General features: G+C 39.2%; 1 protein-coding gene and 1 pseudogene across 9 annotated transcripts in view; one reads left to right on the top strand and one right to left on the bottom strand.

Annotated features, from left to right (window-relative positions):
• ATXN2 (ataxin 2) overlaps positions 1 to 24,262 on the top strand; it is a 175,210-nt gene that overhangs the window by 131,211 nt on the left and 19,737 nt on the right. The gene's annotated exons all lie outside the window — the stretch shown is intronic.
• LOC139437005 (terminal nucleotidyltransferase 5C-like) lies at positions 194 to 1,378 on the bottom strand (annotated as a pseudogene).

Genomic DNA, 24,262 nt, shown 5'->3' with positions numbered 1-24,262 from the left:
CACGGGTCAAGGAGGCCCGGGGTTTGAACCGCGGACCTCCCATGTGGTAGGCGGACACCCTGTCTGTTGGGTCAAGTTGGCTTCCTGTGAGTTCCCATTTTAAAGCCAAACTCCTTTGTCTAAAAGGAGGCTCCCTTACTTGAGAACTTTTGCCCTGTTAGGGTTCCCACTAGGAAACCCTCGTGTCTCAAGGCTAGTTACAGGATAGCCAGGTAGGGTACGGATGGCTGTTGGTAATTGGCAGATGGGCAACCTAGTAATTGTTTTAAGTTGCCATCACTACCATAAGGACCTGGCTTGTGGTTGCAGGTGACATAGAGGGCATATGAGATGATGATTTGGTCTGTCAGCATGTGCAAGGCCAAGAGGGCGAGGTGCGGTCAAGTGTCTGCCTCCACTCATGCCTTATGAGGCACATGGCTCTCGTTCACTACCCTGCAAAGGATCATGAGGTGATCATACTTGTTTCTTTCCTCTTCGGCAAAGTGGTGCTGAAGGTAGGTCTTCAACTTCCTTTGCTGTTCAAGGATGTCTGGGAAGGTGATGAAAACACAGAGCATATGTAATGTAGAATTTTGATTTCTTCATGTTGCAGGCGTTGAAGTCCTGCATGAGAAGTTTGCTCTAATTGAGACATTTCCTACCCTAATTTCTTCAGGATTCTTGGTGATGAGTCTGTTCTGCAAATGGTGAAAACCTTCCTCAAAGTCTCCATACACACTTTCCCCATTCACTGTAGGGTAGAAGTGTTCAAATACTTCTGATTCAGATACTTATGATTACTGGAGCAATCATAGAAAAAAAAAAAGGCCGCAAATCTAGGATGATTGAAGAGAATCCACACATAACTCACATTGACTCCAGATAGAGTCAACAAATTTCAGCTCCATATTCCTCCTGTTTTTTATTGGAGAAGGAAATCAGACTCCAGGGATTAGTGTCTATGCAGGCTCCCACTGGTTTCTGGACATAAGCCTCCTTAACTGAATACTCCTTCTAGCAGGAAGTTGAGAAGGCTATACAGAACCATTTCTGACCAGTTGAGAAATTTTGCCTTGATTGGAAGAGTAAGAGGTCCAGTGTTTTTTTGTTTGCTTGCTTTTGTGTTTGTTTTAAGATTATTTTTCCTCATCCCCTTGTTGTTTGCATTTGCTGTGTCTGTTTTTTTTTTTTTTTTTCAGGAAGCACTGGGAACCAAACCTGGGACCTCCCATGTGGGTAGGAGGCACGTATTTCCTTGAGCCACCTCCGCTCCCTGCCTTGTTGTGTGTCTCATTATGTTTTCCTCCTTGTGTCTCTTGTTGTGTTCATCTTGCTGTCTTGCCCGTCTTCTTTAGGAGGCACTGGGAACCAAACCTGGGACCTCCCATATGGTCGGTGGGAGCTCAATCACTTGAGCCACGTGCACTTCCTGAAGTCCAAGTTTTTGTAGCCCAAGCAGTTGACCTGACCAAGATGTGGCCACTTGCAGAGCTGTTAAGACAGAAGGGCTTCCCTTTGATGTTGCCTCCTCTAGCCAACTGTGGACAGTCTGGACAGTATCCTTTAGAGTTCTCTCCAAGGTTGGAGAGTTACCCCGTCCATGGATTGGTACAATCCCAATTAGGACCTCCTGTAGCCAGCATCCCTGACTCCAGTTCAGCACTCTGAAGGACACGCAGTCAGTCTCCAATACTACTGCTCTCACCTGCCATTTTAGGGAAACTGGGCAGCAGAAGAGGAGACAACTAAAGCAAATCCTTGACCTGGACAGCTCCCAGCATTAGCGAAGTGGTCACTAAAGCCCAAGGCAGCAGCACCAAGTGAGCCTTCTTTGCTGATTTTAATATTCTGTCGTCGTCCTTGGCACTGGACAGGTTTATCCAGCGTTTATTTGTTTGCTTTCATCCTGCTTTTGGTGTTCTTGGATTTATATATTCCTGTCTTCCATCAGATTGGGGAGTTCTTCGTTCTCCTTCTTGTACTGCTGTTATGTATATTTTGGCATGCTTGATGGTGTCCACAAGTTCCTTAGGCTGCGTTCTTTTTTTTTTTTCCTTTCCTTTTTCTTCTCAACCTGCACAAGTTGAATTGTTTTGTCTTTGAGTTCACTGATCCCTTCTGCCTCCTCCAGTCTGCTCTGAACCCCCCTGTTGGGTTTTTTACTTCAGCTCTTACACATTTCAGTTCAGAATTTCCAATTGATTCTTCTTCATAATTTCTATCTCATTTTGTTCATATGTTGTTTTCCTGATTTCTTTTAGTTCTTTGCCCATGTTTTCCTTTATTTCATCAATCCTATTTATGAGAGTTGTTCTAAGATATTTGATAAGTAATTCCAGAGACTGAGCTTCAGAATATTTTCCATCCGTTATTTTTTTTTCCTGTGGCTGGGCCATGCTTTTCTATTTTCTTGTATATTTTATAATTCTTTGGTTGAGAACTAAACATTCTGAGTATTATGTTATGGTCTCTCTGGAAATCTAGTTCTCCAACTCTTTAGTTTGCCAGACTAAGAACAAGAAGAATAAAAAAGGAAGGAAATAAAATGGGAAGGAGGGAAGTAAAGAAAAAAAAACAAGGAGAAAAAATAAGCTCACTGCCTCTTCAACTCTTTTGTTTTGTGCTGGTATGAAGCACAATCTATTACTGTTAAGGCTGAAGCCTAGAACTGCATCCTCCTAGTCCCTTAGGGATCCTGCAGAACCAGAACAGTGAAAGAGAGAAAGAGAGAAACCAACCAGAAAGGAAGAAAAGAAAGAAGATGTCCCTGCAGATGCTGTGATAAGGCGAGAAGATGCTGCTTTGGAGAGAAACTAAGGCTAGCACCTGTGATGGGCCCTCAGAGGTCTGCCAGATTACACAAAAGAAAGAAAAAGATGAAACACAACCAATGAGAAGGTGTACTGGGTCTTTAAGTCTTGGTGGATATTGGTATGAGGCCAGAAGCCACTGCTGCAGAAGGCTGAAACCAAGGCTAGAGTCTTTAGGGATCTACCAGAAGAGAAAATGCCACGTTTTTTTCCTTTTCAGAAATATAAAAATTCATATTGACGTTTCTAATTCAAATTAATATTGCCAGATTTTTGCTGCTTTGACTTTGTGCGTGTGTCTCTTATTCTCTTACACTGAAAATCTTGGTTACTATAAATAGAAACTATCCTGTAACAAATTGTCCTAGAACTTGGTGGTATAAGACAACAAACATTTACTACTTCATACTGTTTCTGAGGCCTAAAATCCAAAAGTAGTTTTAACTAGGTGATTCTGCCTCAGTATCTCTCATGTGATTTCAGACAAGATAATGGCCAGGGCCACAGTCATCTGAAAACTTGATGCAGCTGGAGGACGGGCTTCCAAGCTCACTCATAACTATTAGCAGTTGGCTAGGGTTCTTTGCCACATGGCACAGCATTGCTCATGATATATCAGCTGACGTGAATTATCTTAAAATGAATATTCAGAAAGAGACAAACAGCTTCTGTTTAGGTATGTTTTATAATCCAATCTCAGAAGTGACATAACATCAAGTCTGCCATATGCCATTAGTCCCACAGACCAACCCTGGTACAATGTAGAGAAGGGATTAAACAAGGGTGTTAGTGCCAGGAAATGAAGATTATCAGGGGCCATCTTAAAAGTCAGCTTATTTATATTTTTCCACAATTTGTGTAAAATATTTTTCATACTTTTTGTTGTATAATTGGTATACTGTGGGATAAAATTTAATATTTCTTAATAGTATTACTTGTTCTTAGTATATATTTCACTAAGCATGTATAGTCAAAATAGTTTTCTATAGTTGCTAAGTGGTTATGTCATCAACTTGATAAATGGTTTATCTGGTAGAATTCTTTCATTTTTTTTAGGGATTGGTTTTTATTATTTACTTTCATTTTTTAACCACAAATTACTTACATGTCTTCAAAGTAAAAATTAGGTAACAAGATTCGTTTGAGGTTGTGCTTCTATCCCAGTCTCTCCTACCCAGGACCTTCCATCTTTGCCCGATAAACGATCTTTTTTTTTTTTTTTTTTAACTGTCTATTATTTAATGAATATACCCACACCAAAACGTCCCCACAAGAATGTTTTTAAATGCCTTAAATAAAATTACAAAGGAAATTAGTTACATATATTGAAATACAGTTTCTAAAATTAAAAAAAGATATAATTTTAGACATTTGTGCTTGTTTCTTAATACATTAAATAATCCAATACATCAAAAATACAGTAAAGTTAAATTTTATATTTTAAAGACATGTTAGTGTACAGGCTGTTGTTTATATTGAATAAGAACATAAAATTGTGGTGTAGTATTTGACAAGGCAACATGCAAATCATGTTGGGCATCTAATTGAGTTCGATTTTTTGTTTTCATTGTTACAACTGTTGAGAATCCGAGTTCACAAAGGCATATTGTTACAAATGGAACCAAAGCTTCCATAGCTCACTTTACAGGGATAGTCTTCTCACAGGGAACACCAGAATTCTCCAAGGCTTTTTTGAGTTAAACTCCAATTGTAGCAAGTTTTTTTCCTAAGGTGAGTGAGTTCATCTTTGGTTAAGTCAACATCTTTGATACAGTTTATATCAGAAAGAAAAGGATTGCAGATCCATGGTTCCATTTTCATGCCATCAAGATAGAAAAAACTTTTAAAAGAGTTCTGTAATGTTTCCAGGTGCTTGCAGATACCTCTTTTCCAAAAAAAAATGGCAGAGAATTTTGTACTTCAACTCCATCTTGGTAAAGCACTTCCTCAAACATTGGAAAGTTTGCAAGAATGTGCAAACTCTGTTCTTCCATATTGATTACTTAGCTAAGACAGCTTGTAATACTTAAGTTGCATTCATAATGGTGACTTCACGACATTGAATGGAAAGATATATCTCAATTTTTTTCTCAATTTTATTTTTTTAAAGATACATAGATTATTACAGAATGTTACATTAAAAAATATGAGAGGGAAGAGGATGTGGCTCAACTGATAGAGCATCTGCCTACCATATGGAGGGCCCAGGGTTTGATCTCCAGGGCCTCCTGACCATGTGTTAAGCTGGCCCATGGCTCAGTGCGACCGTGCACAAGGAGTGCCATGCCATGCAGGGGTGCTCCCGCATAGGGGGCGCCCCATGCACAAGAAGTGCGCCCCACAAAGAGAGCCGCCCCACATGAATAAAGCACAGCCCACCCAGGAGTGGCACCACACACAGAGCTGATGGAGCAAGATGACACAACAAAAGAGATCTTGACATAGTTTCCCAGTGCCGCCTGATAATGCAAGAAGTGCACAGGAACACACAGCAAATGAACAGAGAGAACAGACAGTGGGGGGGGAGAAATAAGTAAAAACTTAAAAAAATATATATATATAAGAGAATTCCATATATCCCACGCATCCCACATCACCAAATTCTTTGATCAGTGTGGCACATTCGTTTCATTTGGTGAATACATTTTGGAGCAGTGTTACACAGCATGGATTATAGTTTACACTGTAGTTGTAATACATCATTTAAAATTAAAGCTCCCCACAAATAAAAGCAAATGCATGTTTGTTTATATTTTTAAGTAGCTTATTTAGATATAATTAACATACCATAAAATTCACCTTTTCAAATATGTCATTCAGAGGATTTTAGTTTATTCAGTGTTGAACAACCATCATCACAGTCAAGTTTGGAATGGTTTCAGCATCCCTCATACTATTTAGCAGTCACTCCCATTCTTTCCCCCCCCACTCCTTTCCCTGTGCTCCTCCTAATACCTTCGGTACACAAATCTACCTTTTATCTCTATATAGTTTCCTATTCTGGACATTTGATATAAACGGAACCACATAGTGTATTTTTTTGTGACTGGCTTTCTCTTAGCATGTTTTTTAGGTTCATCCATGTTGTAGCATATATCATTACTTCATTACTTATTTTCATTGAATAATATTCTGTAGTATGGATATTTCACATTTTGTGTATTACAGCCTTTCTAGTGAGTGTGGTTTTGGTTTGCATTTCTTTGATGACCAATGATGTTGAGCTTATTGTGTTTATTACCCATTTGTGTATCTTCTTTGGATAATATCTATTTCTATTCAAATACTTTAAAGTCCATTTTATCTATATTTTCTTTTGTTGCTTATGCTTTTTATTTTTTATTTTTTTGTTTTGTTGTTATGCTTTTGGTCTCATATGAGAAACCAGTGTCTAATCCAAGGTCATGAAAATATACACCTATGATAAGTTCTAAGAGTTTGTTTTAGCTGTTATATACTGGTCTATGAATCATGTTTAGAAGTTTTTCTCATTCCTTTTTTGTTTATTTTATTAGACTTAAAGTGTTTTCTTTATGTAGTAAATACTTCTCTCTGTTGAAAGAAAAATAAGTTCATTTTATCAAGTTTTCTTGTATGGTTTGTGCTTTTGTTTTCTATCTTTGCATAGTATAAGATTGCAAAGATTTCCTCCTATATTTTCTTCCAGAAGTTTTATAGTTTTCGAGTTCCTCCCTCCCCCACCACCCACCCCAGGTTCTTTCCTTTGAATTTTGAATTACAGTTTTTAAGGTTTTCCTCTCTCCCTTGTAGTAGAACAATTCAATAACTTTTTCTTCTAGAATTTATGTAATTTAATGTTTTTCCATTTAAACCTCTGTTCCATTTGGAATTTATCTTGACATGTCTAGTGTAAGGTATGAATTCAATATAGGATTTGCAAATGGCTATCCAAAAATTTTTTTTTAAACCAATCATATTATTGTGTAATTTATATTCAATAAAATACATTCATGTTAAGTTTATATTTTGGTCATTTTTGACAAATGTCTTTACTCCTGTAACTACCTCTTCCTCTCTGACTTCAAGCAGTTGCTTTTCAGTCTTTTGTCACTATAGATTAGATCAGTCATTTCTAGTTTTTTATATAAGTAGCATCCACAATATATATATCTTTGATTCTGGCTTCTTTTACCTAACTTAAAAATTAAGAATGTTTCACATTGTCACATGTATTTTATTTTCCTATCTCCTAAAACAAATACAAGACAATGAGTTGGATTAAGAACAGGAATATATTGATTCATGATTTCGGAGGCTTTCTTCCTGGTGTCACTATATTCTGGATGACCAGCAATCTTTGGATTTCCTTGGTTTTTCTGTCACATGGCAATGTTTTCTTTCTTCTTCAGGTTCCTGTTGACATCCAGCATCTAGCTGCTCCCCATGGCTTCTCTATCTGACTGACTTTGACTTTGCTTGTATAGTACTCCAGTAATCTGGATTCTTGAAGAAATATTATTTACAGTGTATTCACACATGCCAGAATACAGACCAAAACCAAGAATATGTCCAAATAAGGGTCCTAAATTCAGTCTACCACAAAGTGTATCAGTTTACTCCTTTTTACTGCTGATTAACATTCCATTTTATGATTATACCACAATAGCCTAATCATTCATCACTTGGTAGCATTTGGGTTATTCCTTTTATGAATAAAGTTGCTAAGAGCATTTACGTACAACATTTGTGTGGGCATATCCTTTATTTCTCTTACTTAAGTACCTAGAATAGGTATTGCTGAGTTGTATGGTAAGTGTGTGCATAAATTTAGAAGAAACTGGCTGGTTAATTTTTCAGTGTGATGGTATCAGTTTACATTATGATTAACCAGCTATGTATGAGCATTTCAGTTATTCCACATCCTTGTCAACGTTAGGAACTGTCCATTTTTTAAGTTTTTGCCTGTCTAATGGGTATGTGATTGTTTTAGTTTCCTTGACTACTCAAGTAAATATGCAGTGAGTTGGCTTAAAGCACCGGAATTTATTAGTTCATTGTTTTGAGGCTAGGAGTAATCCAAAATCAAGATGTCATTAGGGAAACGGACTTTGGCCCAGTGGTTAGGGCGTCCGTCTACCATATGGGAGGTCCGCGGTTCAAACCCCAGGCCTCCTTGACCCGTGTGGAGCTGGCCATGCGCAGTGCTGATGCGCGCAAGGAGTGCCGTGCCACGCAAGGGTGTCCCCCGCGTGGGGGAGCCCCACGCGCAAGGAGTGCGCCCGTGAGGAGCCGCCCAGTGTGAAAAGAAAGAGCAGCCTGCCCAGGAAAGGCACCGCCCACACTTCCCGTGCCGCTGACGACAACAGAAGCGGACAAAGAAACAAGACGCAGCAAACAGACACCAAGAACAGACAACCAGGGGAGGGGGGGGAATTAAATAAAATAAATAAATCTTTAAAAAAAAAAAAAAAGATGTCATTAAGCATCAAGAAGGCAGTGCTCTTGCTTCGGGTATAACACAAGTTCTTTTCTTCTACTAGTTTTATGGTCCTAGATTTATATTTAGACCTTTGTTCCATTTTGAGTTGATCCTTATACAGGGAATGAAAGCAGGGTCCCCTCTTTCATTCTTTTTTTTTTTAAGATTTTTATTTTTGTTTAATTCCCCTCCCCTCCCCCGGTTGTCTGTTTTCTGTGTCTTTTTGCTGCGTCTTGTTTCTTTGTCCACTTCTGTTGTTGTCAGCGGCACGGGAAGTGTGGGCGGCGCCATTCCTGGGCAGGCTGCTCCCTCCTTTGCGCTGGGCGGCTCTCCTTATGGGTGCACTCCTTGCGCGTGGGGCTCCCCTACGCGGGGGACACCCCTGTGTGGCAGGGCACTCCTTGCGCGCATCAGCGCTGTGCATGGGCCAGCTCCACACGGGTCAAGGAGGCCCAGGGCTTGAACCGCGGACCTCCCATGTGGTAGACAGACGCCCTAACCACTGGGCCAAAGTCCGTTTCCCCCTCTTTCATTCTTTTGGTTATGAATATCTAGTTCTCTGAGCACCATTTGTTGAAAAGACCAGAGTCTTGTCCCAGGAAAGTGGACGTGGTAGGTTTTTCAAAAACCAGTTGACCATAGAGGTGAGGAGGGTTTGTTTCTGGACTTTCAGTTCTCTTCCACTGATCAACACGTCCGTCTTCATGCCAATACCATGCTGTTTTGACCACCATAGGTTTGTACTATGTTTCAAGGTCTGGTCCCACATAGCTCTTCTTTTTAGAATGCTTTTGGCTATTTGAATGTACTTTCCCTTCCAATAAATTTAGTAATTCCTTTTCTGTCTCTTTAAAGAAGTCTGTTGGAATTTTGATGGGTATTGCACTGATTCTATAAATCAGTTTGGGTAGGATTGACATCTTCATGATATTTAGCTTTCCAGTTCATGAACATGAACTGTCCTTCCATTTGTTCATGTTTACTCTGATTTCTTTTAGCATTGTTTTGTAGTTTTCTCCATATAGCTCCTGTACTTCTTGGTTAAACTGATTCCAAGGTATTTGAGTCTTTTCGTTGCTATTGTAAATGGAATTTATTCCCCTATTTCTTCCTCAGATTGTTCGGTACTAGTGTGCCAGGAACAGTACTGGTTTTTGCATATTGATCTTGTATCCTGCCACTTTGCTGAACTCATTTGTTAACTCAAGTACCTTTGTTGTAGATATTTCAGAATTTTCTAAATATAAGATCAAGTCATGAGCAAATAGAGTTTTGCTTCTCTTTTTCGATGCATTTTTTTACCCCCCTTTCTTGTCTAATTGCTCTGACTGCTGGAACATCTTGCAAAATATTAAATATCAGTGGTGACAGTGGGTATTCTTGGCTTGTTCCCAATCTTAGAGGGAAAGCTTTCAACCTTTCCACATTGAGTGCAGTGTTGGCAGTGGGTTTTTCATATATGCCCTTTATCAAATTGAGAAACTTTCTTCTATTCCTGTCTTTCAAAGTGTTTTTATTAAGAAAAGATTCTGGCTTTTTCGAATGACTTTTCTACATCATGATCATGTGGGTTGTTTTCTTTCAGTTTGATAATGTGGTATATTAACATTGATTTTCCTGTGTTGAACCAGCCTTGCATACCAGAAATAAATTTCACTTGGTCGTAATGTATAAATCTTTTGATATGTTGCTGGACTCTCATTGCAAGTATCTTGTTGAGAATTTTTGCATCCACGTTCATTAGAGAGATTGGTCTGTAATTTTCTTTTCTTGTGTTGTCTTTATCTGGCTTTGGTATTAGGGTAATGTTTGCTTCATAAAATGTGTTGGGTAATTTTCCCTCTAAGTTTTTAGAAGTGTTTAAACAGGATCGATGTTCATTCTTTTCAAAGTACTTGGTAGAATTCACCTGTGAAGGGATCTGGTTCTGGACTTTTCTTTGTTGGAAGAAAACATTACTGCAAAAACCAGTAATGTTCCTGGCACACTAGTATTGAACAATCTGAGGAAGAAATAGGGGAATGAATTCCATTTACAATAGCAATAAAAAGACTCAAATACCTTGGAATCAGTTTAACCAAGAAGTACAGGAGCTTTATGGAGAAAACTACAAAACAATGCTAAAGATGTTCTAAAGATGTTGACTGATTCAAAATCTTTAAATGTGATTGGCCTGCTAAGTTCTTGTATTTCTTGTAGCATCAGTGTAGGCTGTTGGTGCATTTCTAGGAATTTGTCCATTTCATCTAGGTTGTCTAGTTTGTTGGCATACAGTTCCTCTTAATATCCTCTTATGATCCTTTTTATTCCTGTGGGGTCAGTCATAACCTTGTCCCCTTTTGTTTCTGATTTTCAAAATTTTTATCTTCTCTCTTTTTTCTTTTTTCTTAGTCTAGCTAGGGGCTTGTCAATTTTTTTTATCTCAAAAAACCAGCTTTTGGTTTTCTTGATGTTCTGTATTGGGTTTTGTCGTTACTGTCAATTTCATGTATTTCTGCTCTAATCTTTATTATTTCTTTGCTTCTGCTTGCGTGGAGATGATTTACTACTGTTCTTTTTCTAGTTTCTGCAGTTGTTCAGTTAGATCTTTGATTTTAGCTCTTCTTTTTTAATATTATAGGAGTTCAAGGATATAGATTTCCCTCTCAGCACCGCCTTCATTGCAGCCCACAAATTTTGATAACTTGTGTTCTTATTTTCATTTATCTCAGTGTATTTACTAATTTCACTTACAATTTCTTCTTTGACTCACTGATTGTTTAGGAATATGTTGTTTAACCTCCACATATTTCCAAAATTTCCCTTTTTTCATCTATTATTGATTTCTAGTTTCATTCCATTATCATCTGAGAAGGTGCTTTGTATAATTTAAATCTTTTTATCTTATTTATTTATTTTTCCCCCCTCCCTCCATTGTCTGCTCTCTCTGTCCATTTGCTGCGTGTTCTTTCTGTGTCTGCTTGTATTCTCATTAGGCAGCTCCAGGAACCGATGCTGGGACCTTCTAGAGTGGGAGACAGGCAGTCTTTCTCTTACGCCACCTCAGCTCCCAGTTCTGCTGTGTTTTCTCATTGTCTCTCCTCAGTGTCTCTTTTTGTGTCATCTTGCTATGCTGGCACTCCTGCACGGGTGGCACTCTGCATGCGTTGGCCAGCTTGCCTTCACCACCCTGGACCCTCCATAGGGTAGACAGGAGCCCAACTGCTTGAGCTACATCCATTTCCCCCATTCTTTTCTTTTTTTGTCTCAGAAGGTACTGGGGATTGACCCCAGGACCTCATACATGGGAAGCAGGCCCTCAACCACTGAGCTACATCTGCTCCTTAATTGCAGTCTTTTTATATTTATTGAGACTTGCCTTGTGGCCTAATTTTGATTGGGGTACACTGTGCTTCTTGGACATGTAAATTCATTTCTTTCATGACATTTGGGAAATTTTCAACCAGTATTTTTTCAAATACTCTTTCTGCCCCCTTTCCTCTTCTTTCTCCTACTGAAACTCCCATGTAGTATTGTGATTCTTGTTATCATTTACCTCCCTGAGCCCCTGCTCAATTTTTTCCATTCTTTTCTCTCTGTTTTTCTTTCTCTTCCAGCTGTTCTGACATCTGCGTTTGTTACTCCTTTTTTCTGAAAATTTGAGCCTGCTGTTATATACCTCTGTTGTTGTTTTTATTTATTTTTTATTTCTTTTTCTCCCCTTCCCGCCTCCCGCCCCAGTTGTCTGTTCTCTGTGTCCATTTGCTGCATGTCCTTCTTTTTGTCCGCTTCTGTTGTCAGCGGCACAGGAATCTGTGTCTCTTTGTTGCGTCAGCTCTCTGTGTGTGCGGCGCCATTCCTGGGAAGGCTGCACTTTCTTTCGCGCTGGGCGGCTCTCCTTACAGGGCGCGCTCCTTGAGTGTGGGGCTCCCCTATGCAGGGGGCACCCCTGCGTGGCTCGGAACTCCTTGCGTGCATCAGCACTATGCATGGGCCGGCTCCACACGGGTTAAGGAGGCCCCGGGTTTGAACTGTGGACCTCCCATGTGGTAGATGGATGCCCTATCCACTGGGCCAAGTCCGCTTCCAACCTCTGTTTTTTTATTTTTTGTTTTTGTTTTTTTAATCTCACCTATCATGTCTTTCATTCCAGTGAACCCTGTTATTTTCTGTTCAGGTTTTCAAATTCTCCCTTGTGTTTGCTGGGTGTCCTATGATGTCCTTTATCTCTTTAGCCATATTGTCTTTCAACTCATTAATTTGATTTTGGAAATAAAGAACCTTGTTGATTCGTTGTCTCAAATCTGGTGTCCTATCTGGAGCTTTGATATATTCCTTTGGTTGGGCCATTTCTTCCATGTTCTTAGTATTATAATTTTGTGCCCTTATCTAGGCATCTGATTATGATAGTGAGTTTACTCTGCTATTTAACTTCTCTCTCTTTTGTAGGAATTTAATAGCTGGAGACTGTTACTGCTGTTCTTTGGTTCTTAGTTAATTAGTTCTTATTAATTAATTATCTCAAACTCTACTTTCTTCTGGGGCTTTGATATATTCCTTTTCTTGGGCTGTATCTTCTGTTTTCTTATTATGGCTCAATTTTTTGCTGATGGCATCTGATTAGGATGTAGTTTACTGTACATCTGTAGTTTACTCAGATGTTCAATTTCTGTCATAGGGATTTAGTGGTGGGAGGGTGTGTGTTACTCCTGTTCTTTGATTCTTGTTTCAAGCTAGATCATTAGTATTATCCCTGTTAGTTGCTCAGACCTGGCACTGGACTCAGTAATGGACTGCAGGCCTACTTCCAAGGGCCTTGGGGAGGGAGGCTGTGAAAGCAGCGGGGGGCAGCGAGCCTCTATTACTCATGCACTCCCTTCTTTGGCCAGCAGATGGTGCTCTTTGGCCACCCTCTCATTTCAAAGCTTGGTTAGAATGTGTTTGCTGTAGCATGGACCACGTCTTGCCTGAAGGCTAAGAGCCTCACAATTTAAACTTTCTCAGAAGCTGTTCTCCAGCCTTTGCTGGAAGCCCCCTCCCTTTTCCCTATAGGAACTAATTCTACTCGCCTGTGGATCCTCAAGAACCAGTTCTGTTGGATAGGTGGGGAGGGTGACTGAGAGGTCACCTTTCTCTAGGCCCCGCCAACAGTGGTGTGGCCCTGCCAGCTGGAGGGGCTCCTGGGGCACAGCAGGCCTTCGTTGGCCCTAGGCTACGTTCCCCACTTCCCTGTCCTGCAGAGTGGATCCTTGAGTCCCTTGGTCTGTAGCCATCAACCTGGCAAAAGAGAAAAGGCAGCCAACTCAATGGGAGGAAGTATTTGGAAATCACATATCTGAGAAGGGTTTAATATCCAGGATATATAAAGAGATGCTGCAAGTCAACAACAAAAAGACAACCGATTCAGAAATTGGCAAAAGGCTCGAATAGACATTTGTCAAAAGAAGAACTACAAATGGCGAAAAAACACATGAAAAAATGTTCACCATTGCTAATGATTAGAGAAATGCAAATGAAAGCTACAATGAGATATCATTTCATACCTATTAGAATGGCCACTCTTAACAAGACAGAACTATAAGTGTTGGAGAGGATGTGGAGAAAAGGGAACATTTATTCAGTGTTGGTGGTGATATAGAATGGTACAGCCTCTTCAGAGGACTGTTTAGCAGGTCCTAAAATCATTGAACATAGATTAGCCACATGACCTGGCTATACCACTACTGGGTATATACCCTGAAAACTGAGAGCAGTGACAGATATTTGCACACCAGTGTTCATAGCGGTGTAATTCACAATTGCCCAAAGTTGGAAACAACCCTAGTTTCCTTCAACTTATGAATGATTAAACAAACTGTGGTGTATACACACAATGGAATATTATGCAGCTGTAAGAAGAAATGAGGGGACCGAATGTGACTCAAGCAGTTGGGCACCCACCTGCCACATGAAAGGCCCGGGTTCAGTTCCTGGTGCCTGCTATAGAAGAGGAGCAGGACAGCAATTTGACTGGATGGACTGGCTCAGCAAGCTGACTCCACAAGATGATGGAACGAGAGACACAACAAGCAGGAAGCAGATGTGGCTCAGGCAATTAGGCACCTCCTTCGCACATGGGAAATCCCAGTTTCAGTTCCCAGTGCCACCTAAAAAGTAGTGCAGACAGAAGGAATACGCAACGAACAGAGAGCAGACAGCAAACGCAAACAGGAGGGGAAGGGGCGGCAAAATGGATAAAAATAAATAAATCTTCTGAAAAAAGAAATGAAGACATGAAGCATATGACAACATGGATGAACCTGGAAGACATTATATTGACTGAAACAAACCAGACAGAAAAGGACAAATATTGTATGTTTGTGTTGTTGTGAACTAAATATCTCATATAAACTCATGGTAGTTAATAAGAAGAATATGGTCACCAGAAAATAGAATGAAGTTTGAAAATGGAAAGCTGAGAGTTAAACTTGTACAGAATTGGTAAAAAGAATTTGTGTTAATCTTTGGAAATGAATAGAAAATCTGAAAGCACAACATAATGTTTACAACTAGCAGTGCTATTCTATGGATATTTCAGTGATTAAAAGACTGAGGTCATGTATATTATGAAAAGAAGAGCTAAAAAAATATAACATGGGGCTATAGCATAGTGAAACCTTATGAAATACGAGTATGGATAATATTGCAAATTTGTTTTTCTTTGAAACTGAAAAAAATGTTATGTATATTAGTATTATAAAATGTTAGTATCAGATGAGAAAAAAAATATTATGCTAAGTGAAAGAAACCGCCACAAAATAGTACATATTGTATGATTTCATTTATATAAATGTAAATATAAATTAATTTATAAAGATGGAGGTAGGTTAGTGGTTATGTAGGGCTGGGGAAGGATAGAGTAGAGAGATTGAGAGGTGACTTCTAAGCGGTTTGGAGTTTTCCTTTTTGAAGCAATGAAATCGTTCTAAAATTTTTTGTGATGATGAATGCACAACACTGATTATACTAAAAGCCATTGATTATACATTTTGGATAGATCATATGTGAGACTATGTCTCAATAAAATTGTTATAAAGGGGAGTGGATGTAGCTCAGTGGTTGAGTGCTGCTTCTAATGGATGATGGCCCAGGTTCAGTTACTGGTACTTCCTAAAAAAAAATCCTTTTGTGGAGTGGGTGTAGCTCTGTGTTTGAATACACGCTTCACATGTACAAGGTCCCAGCCTCAATCCTCGATACTTCCATAAATAAGTAAATAAAATAAATGAGCAAAAAAAGAAAAGGTAATGCTTTCTTCCTGAAGATTTGTATTCTGGTGCTAGCTGCTGGTGCTCTTGGCCCCTTGTCTTCTGGGTTCAGGTGAATTTCAGTTTCTTGCTACTTAAGGCTTTGTCTCTCTGAGTTTGAGTTTCATTCTACTTATGAAGGACTTGAATAATAGGATTAAGACCCCTCCTGACTGAGTTGGGCCATACCTTAACTGAAGTGACCTCATCCAGGGGTCCTACTTAAAGTGGATCCACACTCACAGGAATGAATAAAACATGTTTTTAATTTTCTAATCACCACAGTTATGGTATCTCATGTGTTTTTTTATTTTCATGTCTCTGTGTATTAGTAATCAGTCATACACAGAGATACTGATCATGACCATCTTTTCATGCATACATTGGCTATTTGTTTATCTTCTTTTTCAAATTGTTCATTTCTCTTTCCCATTTCAAAGTTGGATTTATTTTCTAGCTATGAATTGTATTATATAATAAATACAAATTCCTTATCAGATAAAGGTATTGTGAATATTTTCTCTGAGTCTTAAGGCTTGCTCTTCATCAGGTTTTGTTTGTTTTGAAGAACTGATGTAGTTCATTTTTATGAAGTCCCATTTATCAAATTTTTCTTCCATGGTTCTTTTTTTTCTTGTGCATACCCTAGGACATATATATATTTGTGTTCATGAATATTTTGTTTTCTTCTCATACTAATGGTTTTATCTTTTACCTTTACCTCTCACAAGTTAAATTTTTGTGTAGGTCATGAGAAAACAGTTGAGATTAATTTTTTTCTGTTATGGATATCCAGTTTTTCCATCCCCAAATTGTTTCTCCTATAAATTATCTTAGCAACTTGATAGAAATTAAACAACCAAATACATTTCCGTCTGTTTCTGGTCTCTCTTTTCTCTTGTGTTGATCTGTATATTTGTCCTATACCAATATTCTCTGTCTTAAATACTGTTACACTATAATAAATCTTGAAAAAAAAATTTCAGAATTGGTTTTGTTATTCTAGGTTCTTTGCATTAACATTTTAATTTCAGAATCAGTTTGGGATTCTATAATGAATCTGTAGGACAATTTTAGGGAACTACCTTTTTTCTTTTTTTTTTTTTTTTTCTTTTTTTTTTCCCCTCCTCTTTCTTTCTTTTTTTTTAGGTACTGGAGCCAGGGATTGAATCCATGACTTTTCCCATGTGGGAAGTGGGTGCTAAACTATTTGAGCCACATCCACTCCCCTTTTTTATTGTCTTTTTAAGAAACTGCATACATTATCAGAAACAAGTAATAATTTAAATACCATACAGTTTATGTATGTACAAAACCTAGACCACTGCGATCCAGTTTGGGTTTTTTTGTTGTTGTTGTTCTTTTAAATTGTCTTCTTCATAAGCTGTCAACTGTTAAATTGTAACACAGGAGAGGGACTTGATGCTCACCACATTCACTCCTATACAAGGACAAACTGTTTTTTGGGTTTTTTTAGTGTATTTATTTGAAGATACATAGATCACAAAAAATGCTACATTAAAAAATATAAAGGACAAACTATTAATATGTACAGACACCCGGTTAGCAACTGGCAAAAGCAACAGGTTTGGAACTTAACTGACAAGTCGGAAGAAAAAAATCATTTAAGGTGATCTCTCTGCTCACTGGCTGAGTACAAGGAGATCCTGAAATTCCATTCATCGAAGTACACAGCCTGGATTCCATTCAGCAAATCTGGATATACATTTATAAAGCAGGAGAAAAATAAACCCAGAGCTTGTCATCATATTTATGTCACATTTTTTATTTCTCTTATTTAACAGAAAGACTGAAGTTTTAAAAGTTTTACAGGGCTGTTTGAGACCCTTTTTGTTCCATGGACCCCTTTGCCAGTCAGGTGAAAACCACAGACCCCTTACTAAGTCCAAATTATACTGTGTATTATTTAATAAAAATATTGTCCCCACAAGAATAATATTTGTTTTAATTTCAATTTAACCTCATGGACCCCTTGTTAAGAATCCCTGCTTTAGAGAGAAACATGTCAGCAATTTTGAAAAAGCAGGTAGGCTGATGGCAGTCTGTTCTGTTAGGGGAGGAGGTGGGTTGAGATAATGTTTAATTTTGAGAGAGAAACATTGATTTAAGAAACATCTGATTTTATCTCTCATGCTACTCAAGGTGACAGAATGCTAATTGGGAATTTACACATGCAAAATCTTAGCTTTAAACTGAAAGGGGTTGTGTTTTAAACTATTTTGTCCTCTTTTTTTTCCAAATTAATGTCAAACTGCAGTCTTTTAAAGTCACACAAATTGCTTTTGTTATCATAACAATGTCACAAAAAGAAAAAGCTGGGAGAGAGAAATTGGGATAGATTTCTATACAGCCCTCCAGGTTTTAAGAAAGTAAAGAAACAGAGGGGGGAAGCACCTGTGGCTCAAGCAATTGAGTTCCCATTTACCATAGGAGGACCCAGGTTCAATCCCTGGGACCTCCGGTAAAAAAATAAAAAGGTGTCCCCGACCTGTGCCCTGTGCATAGAGGCTTAGGAGAGGCACAGGCCCCTGTACAGCAAGGCAATGTACCAAAAAGACAATGATGCAACCAGATAGAAGAAGAAAAAAAGAAACAGGAGAGGGTCCATCCTTTAGTCTTGGGTATTGGTGAGCTTGTCTCAGCGCTGCTTGAAATAAGCTTACAAGAGCCCATTCCTGTGGTGGGTGAACGTCTAGTGGCTTGGGAGGGGCACACTCCTGACTTCATGCCAATGATTTCTGGAAAAGTGCGTTCTCCAAAAGAGAGCTGTGTATTGTGTTCACTTCCCTACAGGCATCAAATGGACTGCAACAGGGCATTTGGGGGATAACATAGACTGTTGCCTGACTGTTGCAGGGAAATCAGTGTTCCTGGGGATTCTAAAGGGCCTGAGAACCAAGGCCAGCATAGAACCTGTTGCTGTCTAGTCAATGAAACCATTTTCCTTAAGGGAAAAAGCCCTACTTTTTGGCCAGGGGAAGGCCTGGATGGTAGACTAGGGCACTGCCTAAAGCTGGCAAGGTGTCCACCTCCTGGAGTATGTGCCCTCTTAATATTGAACTGTCTGATCCATAAACATGGTATATGTCTCCATTTCTTTAAGTCCTCAATTTCACCAATATTTTGTAGTTTCAAGTATGTACATCTTGTTAGAATTATCCTTAAGTATTTATATATATATATATTTTTTTAAGATTGATTTATTTCTCCCCCCTTCCCCCCACCTCCCCCCACCCTGTTTGTCTGTTCTCTGTGTCTGTTTGCTGCACCATCTTCTTTGTCCCCTTTCTGTTGTTGTCAGCGGCATGGGAATCTGTTTCTTTTTGCTGTGTCATCTTGTTGTGTCAGCTCTCCTTGTGGGCGGTGCCATTCCTGGGCAGGCTGCACTTTCTTTCGCGCTGGGCGTCTCTCCTTACAGGGCACACTCCTTGCACGTGGGGCTCCCCTACGTGGGGGACACCCCTGTGTGGCACGGCACTCCTTGCGCACACCAGCGCTGTGCATGGGCCACCTCCACACGGGTCAAGGAGGTCTGGGGTTTGAACCGCGGACCTCCCATGTGGTAGACGGATGCCCTAACCACTGGACCACGTTCGCTTCCCTATATATATTTTTTTAAAGATTTCTTTCTCCCCCCCCCCCCCCCACCCCACCGTTGTCTGCTTTCTTGTGTCCATTCGCTTTGTGTTCTGTGTCCTCTTGCATTCTCGGTGGACCTGGGCAGGCTATTCTTTTTTCACGCAGGGCAACTCTCCTTGCTGGGTGCACCCCTTACGCATGGTGCTTCCCTACGCAGGGGACGCCCCTGCGTGGCATGGCACATCTTGTGCACGGCAGCACTGCACATGGGCCAGCTTACCACACAGACCAGGAGGCCCTGGGTTCGAACCCTGGACCTCCTGTATGTTGGGCGGATGCACTATCAGTTGAGCCACATCTACTTCCCTACATTTTTTATTTATTCTACTGTGAATGATCTTTAAAATTTCAGCTTTTCTTTGCTAGTATGTAGAGTTTTGTATAGTGACCTTGTATCCTGTTGCTTTGCTAAGCCCAATTGTATTCAATTCCTAGGGCTGTCCTACCACAAACAGGGTGGCTTACTACCGAAATTTATTCTCTCACAGTTCTGAATGCTAGAGGTCCAAAATCAAGATGTCATCAGGACCGTGCTCCCTCCAGAGGCTCAGGAGATGAATCCTTTCTTGTCTTTTCCTAGCAGTCTTTTGGTGTTCATAAGCATATAATTGCATCAATCCAATCTCTGCATCTGTCTTCAGATGGCCTTCTCTATATCTTTCCAAATCTATGTCATTAGATTGAGGACCCATCCTAATCCGTTATTACCCATTTTAACTTAATAGCACCTATAAAGACCCTGTCTTCAAATGAGGTTACATTCACAGGTAATGAGGGTTAGGACTTCAGCCTATCTTTTCTGGCAAACACATTTCAACCCCTAACATCATTTATTGCTACTTGTACCTTAAAAATTTCATTTCTGTGTAGATTATCACATCCTATGCAAATAAAAAGTTTTGCTTTTTCATCTCCAGTCACTATGACTCTTACCTTTTTTTGTCTTATTTCACTAGCTAGGTCATCTAATTCCTTAATGAGTAGCAGTGGTGAGATCCTTGCTTTGTTCTTGATTTCCGGGATAAAGCACTCGCTTTCACTATTAAGAATAACATTAGCATTAACTATGACTTTTCTTTTTATAGATGACCATTATATGCTTGAGGAAGTTCCCTTCAATTCCTAAATTTCTAATTTTTTTTTGTTCTTTTATCATGAATGGTTGATAAATTATATCAAAAGCTTTTTCTTTATCTATTAATGTGGTCATTTGGCTTTGTTGTGAGCTTTTCTATTACTTACATGAATTGCATTGACTCATGCTTGAGTATTAAAAAACGGACTTGGCCCAATGAATACAGCGTCCACCTACCACATGGGAGGTCTGCAATTCAAACCCCGGGCCTCCTTGACCTGTGTGGAGCTGGCCCATGCACAGCGCTGATGCACACAGGGAGTGCCCTGCCACACAGGGGTGTCCCCCGCATAGGGGAGCGCCACGCGCAAGGAGTGCACCCTGTAAGGAGAAGGAGAGCTGCCCAGCGCAAAAGAAAGTACAGCCTGCCCAGGAATGGCGCCGCACACACAGAGAGCTGACACAACAAGATGATGCAAGAAAAAGAAACACAGAATCTCGGTGCCACTGATAAGGATAGAAGCAGTCACAGAAGAACACATAGCGAATGGACACAGAGAGCAGACAACTGGGAGGAGGGGAAAAGGAGAAAAATAAATAAAATCTTAAAAAAAAATACCAGCCTTGCAATCCCAGGATCCTGCTTTGTCATGGTGAATTATCCTTTTTAATATTCATCAATTTAAATTGATAACATTTGGTTAAGGAAGTTTTTTTTTTCCCAGTGTTGATGATGTTGGGGGATATTGGTTTATGGTTTTCTTTATTTGTAATGTCTTTGTATGTTTTGGTATCAAGATGATGCTGGCCTCATTCTCTTTCTCTTTCCTTTGAGAGAGTTTGTGCAAGATGGATATTATTTTTTCTGTAAATGTTTGATAGAATCCTCCAGTGAAACTATCTGAGCCTGGGATTTGTTTGTGCGAAGGTCTTCAATTACAAATTAAATTTCTTTGTAGATAAAGGATAGTTCTGGTTCTGTTTTTGCTTGAATCCATTTTGCTGATTTGTGCTTTTCACAGAATCTGCCTATTTAAATTTTTTTATTTATTAGCATAAAGTTGTTCATAATATTCCTTACTTTATTTAACCTTTTTTTCTTTTTCTTTTTTTTTTTTTTTAAAGATTTATTTATTTAATTCCCCCCCCCCCCTCCCCTGGTTGTCTGTTCTTGGTGTCTATTTGCTGCATCTTGTTTCTTTGTCCGCTTCTGTTGTCGTCAGTGGCACGGGAAGTGTGGGCGGCGCCATTCCTCGGCAGGCTGCACTTTCTTTTCACGCTGGGCGGCTTTCCTCACGGGCGCACTCCTTGCGCGTGGGGCTCCCCCACGCGGGGGACACCCTTGCGTGGCACGGCACTCCTTGCGCGCATCAGCACTGCGCATGGCCAGCTCCACACGGGTCAAGGAGGCCCGGGGTTTGAACCGCGGACCTCCCATATGGTAGACGGACGCCCTAACCACTGGGCCAAAGTCCGTTTCCCTAACCTTTTTTTCTAATGTGTCAGGCATTTTTTGTGTTTGTTTTTTTAATTTAAAAACACTATCAAAACACTTGATGATATCACACTAAATCGTATGTATATAACCAAAATCTCATACAGGAAGACAGCATAAGTTCCATTCTGAATTGACTTGAATTCTGGCCTTCCTCTTGCCATGTGATAGAGTTGCCACCCTTGCTAATAAAATTTTTAGCTTTATTTCCCCACCACAGTGATGACATGAAGCACTAAGAAATGATGAGATATTTATGTTGCACAAAGTCTTCTTCCTGGGGAAAGTGTGTGTATTCCTATGTGACATGGCAATAAGATGAGGATTGGCAGCAGTGGAAACTGGGACTTTCCTTATTCTCATTTTAACACACATAAGTGTAGAATTTCTACTCATTTTTTGTGCAAATAAATCAAGAACCTAGGAAAAAAGAGACGTCTCCATGCTAAATGTGACTTATCTTTGGAATTTTTCATTTCATTAAGATTTTCACAAAATATAAAGCTCAAACATAATTGCTACATCCATTACAAAATAGAATCAAATGAGTGGTTAGTACACAAAATGATCTTTTGCATTTTAAAAAACATGAATAACAAAGTTCAAGGTTTTACAATTTCTTTCTGTGTGTGTGTGTCTTTTTAAGGTTTTATGTTGCAGTCCCTCCATTAATGAGTCCTTGTACCCTGCCACCAGGAGTCAGGCTACTCTGCCCACAACAAAGGCAGGCCACTGTGGATGCCTTACTGAGGGCGCATATACTGATCTGTGTTGCTTCAGCCTGTTAAACTAAATGATCAAACACCCTCCAGCCAGTTCCCAGTTTCATTAGTTTTCTTTCTACTACAAAGTAATTTTAGAAAGGGGTAAGTTTCCAGCAGCATTCAAGATGAATCATAAAGAGTGAGAAGAGAAAAAAAAGTTTTTTTTCTGAATAGCATTTCTTTCCTTTTATCCAGAAAAACCCAGTAACCCATACAGTTTAAATGGTGGTGTGTACAGAAACATTTTTTTTCAGATTAAATAGTGTTGAGAGTAAAGGTGATTTTTTTGATTGGGTATTTTAGAAGAGGTTAAAGTGGAAAGGTTCATGTTGGAAAAACACGACTGGAAGTACATCTCCCAACACGAGTCATCTCTCTTGCAAGACCCGGGGGCGGCAGAGAGCCAGGGCCGCCTGCCTTGGGAATGAAATCTCAGGAAAGACTCTCTAGCAAACACTAACCTGTTCTGGGCCCAGTTTGATCTTGTCATCCAGCTTTCACTGCTCAGTGAGGAGTATTGACTTCATTTTCATAAAATACTGATAATCCTGGAGTTACTCCTCTAAAAAGTAATTGGCCAGGGTATGCTGACTACCACCTGTTCCCTTCAATCTAGGTTCTCTTTGAGTTCCTGGGCATCCTTGTACCGCTCAGCCAGGACTTTCCTTTTCTCATTGAGGGAGCTCCTTCACCAAGGCATCTTCACCAAGCCACTAAGCACATTCTTAACATGACCAGGCACCCTGAGAGGAAGAGCAACAGGTTTACCACCTTGTCCAAATCTTCTTTGAACATCTTGTACTTGTCAAAGTCATTGGGCTTGCAGAGATCACTGATCAAAGCCTTCACCTCTTATTCTAAAATGTTATTGAGTTTGCTGTCCATCAGTAAACTTCCCTTTGTCTCCCTGGAGCAAGATTACCTTATCCTTTCAGTATTTATAGGACCTATAGTGATATTCCATATTTCATTCCTGATAATTGGTAATTTGTTTTCTCCCCCTTTTTCTCTAATAACCAGTCATACTAGAGACGTAAAATTATCGATCAATGCAACCAAAAGGAAAATGTTTTTCCACTTTCTATTTAACTGATTTTTAGTCTTTATCATTTCCTTTTACTAATTTTAGTTTAATTTCTCATCCTTTCTCTACTTGATTGCTTAGAACATTGATTTTTAAACTTTCTAAACATAGTATTGGATGCACCCCAGGAATCTGATATGTAGTGTTTTTGTTTTTATTCAAACTGTTTTCTGACTTGTGATTTCTTGTTTGACCTAGGTTATTTAGAAGTGTTTTTAGTTTCCAAATATTTGGGGATTTAAGATGTATTTCAGTCACTGATTTTGAATTTTAATTATATTACAGTCAGAGAACAAACAGATAAGCCATTTTCATATTGTAAGTGCCCATGTACAAGTTGAATCTATTTTTGGATTTTCTATATCGTTCTATTACTCTGACTGTTTTATTTTTATTTTAAATTTTATAATAAAAATTTTCTGACATTATCAGCTGATGGCCAATCACGGTTTATTCATACCTTCACCCTCTTACCCCTCCTTCCTTCTATTTTTTTTGCAAATCTTAGGCATCATTTCATCCGTGAATATTTCACTGCATATTTTTTAAGAGCTATGGACTCTTTTTAAAAATATATATATATATATCATATCATAGTAATTTAGTTATTCTCTAAAAATATTTAAGCATTTATTCCTTAATATCAAATATCCAGAGTTCAAACTTGCCTTATTATCTTATAGAAAA

Source organism: Dasypus novemcinctus, chromosome 19, assembly GCF_030445035.2.
Source record: "Dasypus novemcinctus isolate mDasNov1 chromosome 19, mDasNov1.1.hap2, whole genome shotgun sequence".
NCBI lineage: Eukaryota > Metazoa > Chordata > Mammalia > Cingulata > Dasypodidae > Dasypus > Dasypus novemcinctus.
Note: the sequence above shows the minus strand (reverse complement) of the source record. Positions and strands in the feature narration are given on the sequence as shown.